This window comes from Gossypium hirsutum, chromosome D02 (genome assembly GCF_007990345.1).
Source record: "Gossypium hirsutum isolate 1008001.06 chromosome D02, Gossypium_hirsutum_v2.1, whole genome shotgun sequence".
NCBI lineage: Eukaryota > Viridiplantae > Streptophyta > Magnoliopsida > Malvales > Malvaceae > Gossypium > Gossypium hirsutum.
Window position 1 is genome coordinate 14,787,552 of NC_053438.1, and position 7,355 is coordinate 14,794,906.

Consider the following 7,355-nt stretch of genomic DNA (forward strand, 5'->3'; position numbering starts at 1 on the left):
GCTTACCTAGATAACCATAATCTTCAGAGTAAAGCCAAAGCTGACTTAAGAGGAGGTGAAATATGGATCCTTAACCCACTTGAAATACTTTTCGAAAAAGTCTTTCTGAAACTAATATATGAGGGTATTAATTTTGTAATAAAATAGTGGGAACATCATTTAATAAAGTCCTTTTAATGATTGATATAAATTTGATAAATTTTCACACGCATATTTTATTGTTGTAGATATATTATGGTTGCAAACACTAATACACTCTTATTGCGATCGGTCCTTGAGAAGGACAAATTGAATGGTTTAAATTTTCTTGACTGGTTCCGTAACTTGAGGATTGTCCTCAAACGAGAATGAAAATTATATGTCATTGAACAACCGGTTCCTAACAAACCACCCGCTAATGTCTCGAGGGCTGATAGAGATGCTTACAAGAAATATCTTGCTGACCTGGTAGACGTTGGATGTCTTATGCTTGCCACTATGAATCCTGAGCTTCAGAAGCAACATGAGGACATGGTTGCTTATGAAATGATTGAGCACCTGAGAGAACTTTATCAGGGGCAAGCACGGCAAGAGAGATTCGATATCGCTAAGGCCCTATTCCAATGTAAGCTGGCTGAAGGAAGCCTAGTAGGACCTCATGTCCTTAAGATGATTGGCTATATTGAAAGCCTGTCTAAGCTTGGGTTTCCATTGAGCCAAGAGTTGGCCACTGATGTTATTCTCCAATCGTTGCCGGATAGCTACAACCAGTTTGTTCTCAATTTCAATGTGAATGAAATTGATAAGACTCTGCCACAGTTGCTCACTATGTTACGAGCTGCTGAAGGCAACATGAAAAAGGTTGGACCCAAGCCTATACTGATGGTCCGTAATAACAAGGGCAAGGGAATGGCCAAAGTTCAGACAAAGCCCAAGGGCAAAGTTAGGCCCAAGCCTGGAAAAGTAAAGGTTGCATTGAAACCTAAAGGTAGGGTGGTTAAGGAAGGAAACTGTTTTCATGGTGGTGTGACTGGACATTGGAAGCGGAACTGCCCTATCTACCTTGAGGAAGTCAAGAATGCCAAATTAAGCAGAACGTCTGCTTCAGGTATTTATGTTATTGATATTAATTTATCAACTACTACTTCATGGGTATTAGATACTGGTTATAGTTCTCACATTTGTACTTCTGTACAGGGACCGCAAAAGAGTAGGACTTTGGCTAGAGGAGATGTGGACCTACGAGTTGGAAATGGAGCAAAAGTTGCTGAATTAGCTGTGGGATATAATTTATCTTTGCCTAGTGGACTTGGTTTGTGTTTAGAGAATTGTTATTATGTGCCCAGTTTGACTAAAAATATTATTTCAATTTTTTTTAGACAAAATTTGTCTTGAGATAATTATTAAGAATAATTGTTGTTCCTTTTATCTCAATAATGTTTTCTATTGTTCGACACAATTGATTAATGGCCTCTATATTTTAGATCAAGTGAATCTCATTTACAACATAAATACTAAAAGATCAAAAATAAATGACTCAAATCAAACTTATCTATGCATTGTCGTTTGGGCCACATAAGTGAGGAACGCATATCCAACCTCCATAAAGATGGTCTATTGGATTCATTTGTTTTTGAACAATTTGAAGTATGTGAATCTTGCTTATTGGGAAAAATGACTAAATCTCTTTTTACTGGTAAAAGTGAACGAGCTAGTGATTTATTGGGCCTAATACATTCTAATGTATGTGGGCCAATAAATACACAGGCTAGAGGAGGATTTCACTACTTCATTACTTTCACTAATGATTTCAGTAGATATAGGTATGTCTATCTCATGCGCCATAAGTCTGAATCCCTTGAAAAGTTCAAGGAATTCAAAAATGAAGTACAAAATCAACTAGGCAAAACTATCAAGACACTTCGATCTGATCGAGGTGGGGAGTATTTAAGCTTAGAGTTTGATGATCTTTTGAAGCAATGTGGGTTGTCTCACAACTTACTCCTCCTGGTACTCCTAAATGGAATGGAGTTTCTGAGAGAAGAAATCAAACTTTGTTAGGTATGGTTCGATCCATGATGAGTCATGCTGATCTGTCGACTTCCTTTTGGGGACATGCGCTTGAGACATCTACTTTCACACTAAATCGTGTTCCATATAAATCAGTTCAAAAGATGCCACATGAGATGTGGACTGAGAAACGTCCCAGTATGTCTTTTATGAAAATTTGGGGTTGTGAAGCTTATGTTAAACGTCAGACGTCTACTAAGCTTGAACCCAAATCTGAAAAGTGTGTTTTTGTGGGGCATCCAAAAGAAACCAAAGGATATTATTTCTTTAATCCCACTGAGAAAAAAATACTTGTTGCTCGGACTGATGTCTTCCTAGAGAGAGAATTTGTTTCTAAAAAAGGAAGTGGGAAAAATATTGAACTTGAAGGACTTCCAGAATCACAAAATACCACTGAACCAGAGATAGAATAACAGCAAGTTCCATAAGAAATTGAGGAACGAGTAATTGCTGTAGAAACACAACCACCGCGTAAATCTTTAAGAGAACGCCAAGCACTTGAGAGATATGGATTTCTTATTACAACGCATGGTGATGTTCTACTTATAGATCAAGATGAGCCTAGGACTAATCAAGAAGCGGTGACGAGCCCAGACTCTGAGAAATGGCTCGAGGCCATGAGATCTGAGATGGATTCCATGTATGAAAACCAATTATGGACTTTGGTTGACCCACCCGAAGGGGTTAAACCCATAGGGTGCAAATGGGTTTTCAAAAAGAAAACCGACATGGATGGTAATGTACAAACATACAAGGGGCGATTAGTCACTAAAGGTTTTTGCCAAGTTCATGGTGTTGACTATGATGAAACCTTTTCTCCTGTAGCTATGTTTAAATCCATCAGGATCTTGCTCGCTATAGCTGCATTTCATGACTATGAAATCTGGTAGATGGACTTCAAAACAGCTTTCCTTAACGGGAAACTTGAAGAGGATGTGTACATGACACAACCTGAAGGTTTTGTCAATCCAAATGATGCTAGAAAGGTATGTAAGCTGCAAAGATCCATTTATGGATTAAAGTAAACTTCTCGGAGTTAGAATCTTCGTTTTAACGATGCAATCAAAGAGTTTGGTTTTATCAAAAATGAAGATGAGCCATGTGTTTACAAGAAAGTTAGTGGGAGCACTATAACATTCTTGGTACTGTATGTGGATGACATACTTATCATAGGAAATGACAGACCTACCTTGCAGTCTATTAAGACTTGGTTAGGAAGTTGTTTTTCTATGAAGGACTTGGGCGAAGCTACTTACATCTTAGGAGTAAAGATCTATAGAGATAGATCAAGACGACTACTAGGTCTAAGCCGAAGTACATACATAGATAAAGTACTGAAAAGGTTCAGTATGGAAGAATCTAAGAGAGTATTCCTACCTATGAGACATGGTATTTCACTCTTGAAGGAAATGTGTCCTTCAACTCCACAAGAGAGAGAACGCATGAATAAAATTTCATATGCTTCCGCTATTGGATCTATCATGTATGCCATGTTATGTACCCGTCCAGATGTCTCATATGCCTTAAGTATGATGAGCAGATACCAAGTAGATCCCAATGAAGGTCACTGGGCCACAGTCAAGAATATCATTAAGTACTTAAGAAGAACTAAGGATACGTTCCTAATATATGGAGGTGAGGAAGATTTAAGTGTAAAAGGTTACACTGATGCCAGCTTCCAAACCGATAAGAACGATTCTCGATCACACTTAGGTTTTGTGTTTTGCCTTAATGGCGGTGCTGTGAGCTGAAAGAGTTCAAAGCAAAGTACAATAGCTGATTGTACAACAGAGGTCAAGTATATTGCAGCCAGTAAGGCAGCAAAAGAAACGGTTTGGATCAAGAAGTTTATTACTGAACTAGGGGTTGTGCCTAGCATATCAGATGCTATAGAACTCCGATGTGATAACAATGGTGCCATTGCACAAGCTAAAGAACCTAGATCTCACCAGCGATCCAAACATATACTTAGGCGCTACCATCTTATTTGAGAGATTATCGATCGGGGGGATGTAGAGATATGCAGAGTACCTACAGATGATAACATTGCTGATCCCCTGACCAAGCCTCTGACACAGCAGAAGCATGATCGTCACACTAAGTCGCTTGGTATAAGATATATAAGTGATTGGTCTTAGTACTAGTGGGAGATTGTTAAAGTATGCTCAAAGATCAATCATAAGATGGTTGTAATAACATACTTGATTTATCATGTTTATTAATATAAGGCATTACCATTATTATTTCAGTTTCTTTTCTGTGTGTATAAATAAACTGTTTTATAATAATGTCCTGAGAATAATATGATTATTCTTAAAAGGTCCTTAGTCAAGTATTATTGTTGGATAGGACAACGATAATGCATTAAGACTAATATATAGTTGATTGATGATAAAGAGTTGTCATTGATATGGAGTGTCAGAATCGATGCATGAATATGTGTGTTAGAGAACAACATATTGGACTGACCCGTTATGAGTATGTTTCTTGGATTATTATGTAATTTTCACGACATTACTCATAGTGATTAATATGTATATGATCCTCAAACTTGAGATCATCATAATCCCAACATCGTGAGTTGTATATTTTGATACAGTCAAACGTACACCGTAACTGGTTGTTCTATAAAGGCTGATGTTAGATATACCACAATCTATGTAAAGGGATATGGTTGATCGATATAGGATAAGTCCCTCCTACATAATGGGAGTAATATCTTAGGCCACTTGATTGAGTGAGACTAAAAATGCATGGTCATGCTCAAATAAGCTGATATGAGATGTCATACTTATTTGTATATAATAGTCTACTTAAGATATCAAGGAACATGGAATGGACTATACAAGTGTGACTATTCCATGACTTGTGTTCAATCCAGAGATAAAGACTTAAGGATTAGTGCATGAAAAGATTAATCATAAAAAGGTTATGTTGAATCATGATTCCTTGTGACTTAGGTAGCAATGATGCATTGCTAGGTGCCACTCATTGTTTGTAACATTGGAACCGTTCTAACATTACTGCTAACGTTACAAGAACCTACAGGGTCACACCCTATAGTTGAAATGAACGGAATAAAACATAATTGGTATTGTGTTTGGATGTCACATGAATTAAATTATTATAGAATTAATTTAATTGGGTAATGAAATATCGAACACATTATATGTACAAGGTTGTTGTACACATAATGAGAATATGATTTTGGTTCGTATATAAATAAATATAGTTTACCGAAATTTTTATTATAATTAATGTAATTATAATTTTTAGTTTTTTAAACATTATTATATTTATTTAATTTTGAGAAACCCTAAACAATAATAAGATATAAAATCCTATTTTTCTTTAGTTGGTGGGTCTAGCAGTCGTCAAAACAAAGTATTCTCCAAAACTATTTGGGGATCCCTTCCATTCATAGTCAACTGGGTGGATTACGTAGAGGCCGGAATCATCAAAGATTTCGGCTTGGTTCGATAGTAGATCAGATTACTCATTGCCGAGGCGTCACTGTCTACTCAGAATCACCATTCAGTAATTTTGAAACCCTTTTTCACCCCAATTCGTTCCTCACACATGGATCCATGGTTAGGATCACCGAGTGTTATATTTTTCCGCTACGCCGTAGGGGTGCCGGCCTTCCAACACCAAGCTCGATTGCAAGTTCATTCTAGCCCCGTTTTTTTATGATTTTCACGTTTTTGAAATCCTTGTAACATGATTTATTTATTTCTACCATTTATTTGAGATATGATGAAGGTCTAGGTTTTGACCCATTTTAGAAATTTTTGTATTTTGATGGTTAATGGTAGATTATGCATGTTTATGGTTAGAGAAACAACTTCTACTAAGTGATTTTTGGTGAAAATGCATAAAAGGACTAGTTTGTAAAAAGATTGTAAAATGTGTGTAAGTGTGTGAATAAGTGAAAATTGTGGACTTCTATAGTTATGAAAATGGTTCGGCTAGGCCTAAAATGCAAGAAAATTGAATAAAAGAATTATTTTATGAGCCTAGGGGCAAAATCATAATTTTGTGAAATTTAAGGGCAAAAATGTAATTTTGCCAAAGTATATTTTTGGACTAAATTGAATAATGTGAGTGTTAAATAAGTTTGCATGTGAATAATGCTTTGTTTTAATTTTATTTAATATATTGTTAAGATATGATTGAATATTGAATAAATATTTGATGTAGATTATAAAAATGTGGTTAAATTTGAAAAAGTTAGTAAAATGTTGTAAAATAAGGTTCCCGATTGAAGACTCGGATTAGACCAGGATTCATTGAATGTAAGGGGTTGCTAAGTGCAGATTCCCCGAATCACTGATCAAAAAGGGGTTGCTAAGTGCGGATTCCCTTAGGGGTTGCTAAGTGCTGATTCCCCGAATTATTGATTCTAAAGGTGGTTGCGAAGTGCTGATTCCACCGTATCCTTGATTGTGAAAGGGGTTGCTAAGTGCTGATTCCCCGTATCACTGAATATAAGTTGGTTGCTATGTGCTGATTCCACGGAGTAACGGTTAATATTCCGAAGTGTTCATCGAGGAAATTAGACAAGTGAAAGTACATGTGAAATGAATAAGATTACGTGATGAATATTGGGTTCGATATTTAATCGACCCTTGAGTAAGATGATATGAAGTAATGAAACTATTAAAGAGTAAATTTAGAAATAAAATAGTTTTGAATAGCAGCAATTGTGTGACTTTGAAAAATCACAAAAAATGGTGGAAATTGAATTAGAGGCTGAATAATATATGACATTAAAGCTGAATGAGTCTATTTTCACATAAAAGAGACAAAGCAAGCAAAAGAGTTTTATATTAGGCGATATTTGAATTTTAGTGAGACAAGGCCAGAATGATTTCGAAACCCCCTATTCTAAATTTGGAAAATCATTACAAATTGTACAAAAATAATTATGGGCTAAAATTTATATGTTTAGAATCCTGAATGAGTCTATTTCCAAAAGAAAAAACGAGAACATTATCTGAATTTTATACAATGAAATAATTAATTTTTAGTGAAGAGGGGTTGGAACTGTCGAGCAGTGAAACAAGGGAAACTTTAAAGAATAAACTGTACTTATTGGCTAAGCCAAAAATTCTAAAATTTTATGGTAAAAATATATATGAGTCTAGTTTTGGAGAAAATTAATGGATCTTAATTTGGAGCTCTGTAGCTCGAGATATAAATAAATTAGTTACTCTGACTCAGACAGACAGCTTGAATTTATATACAAGAAAATAGTGAAAGTATGGATAATGTGGTTTCAGTGTGTTATACACATTAAGGATGTG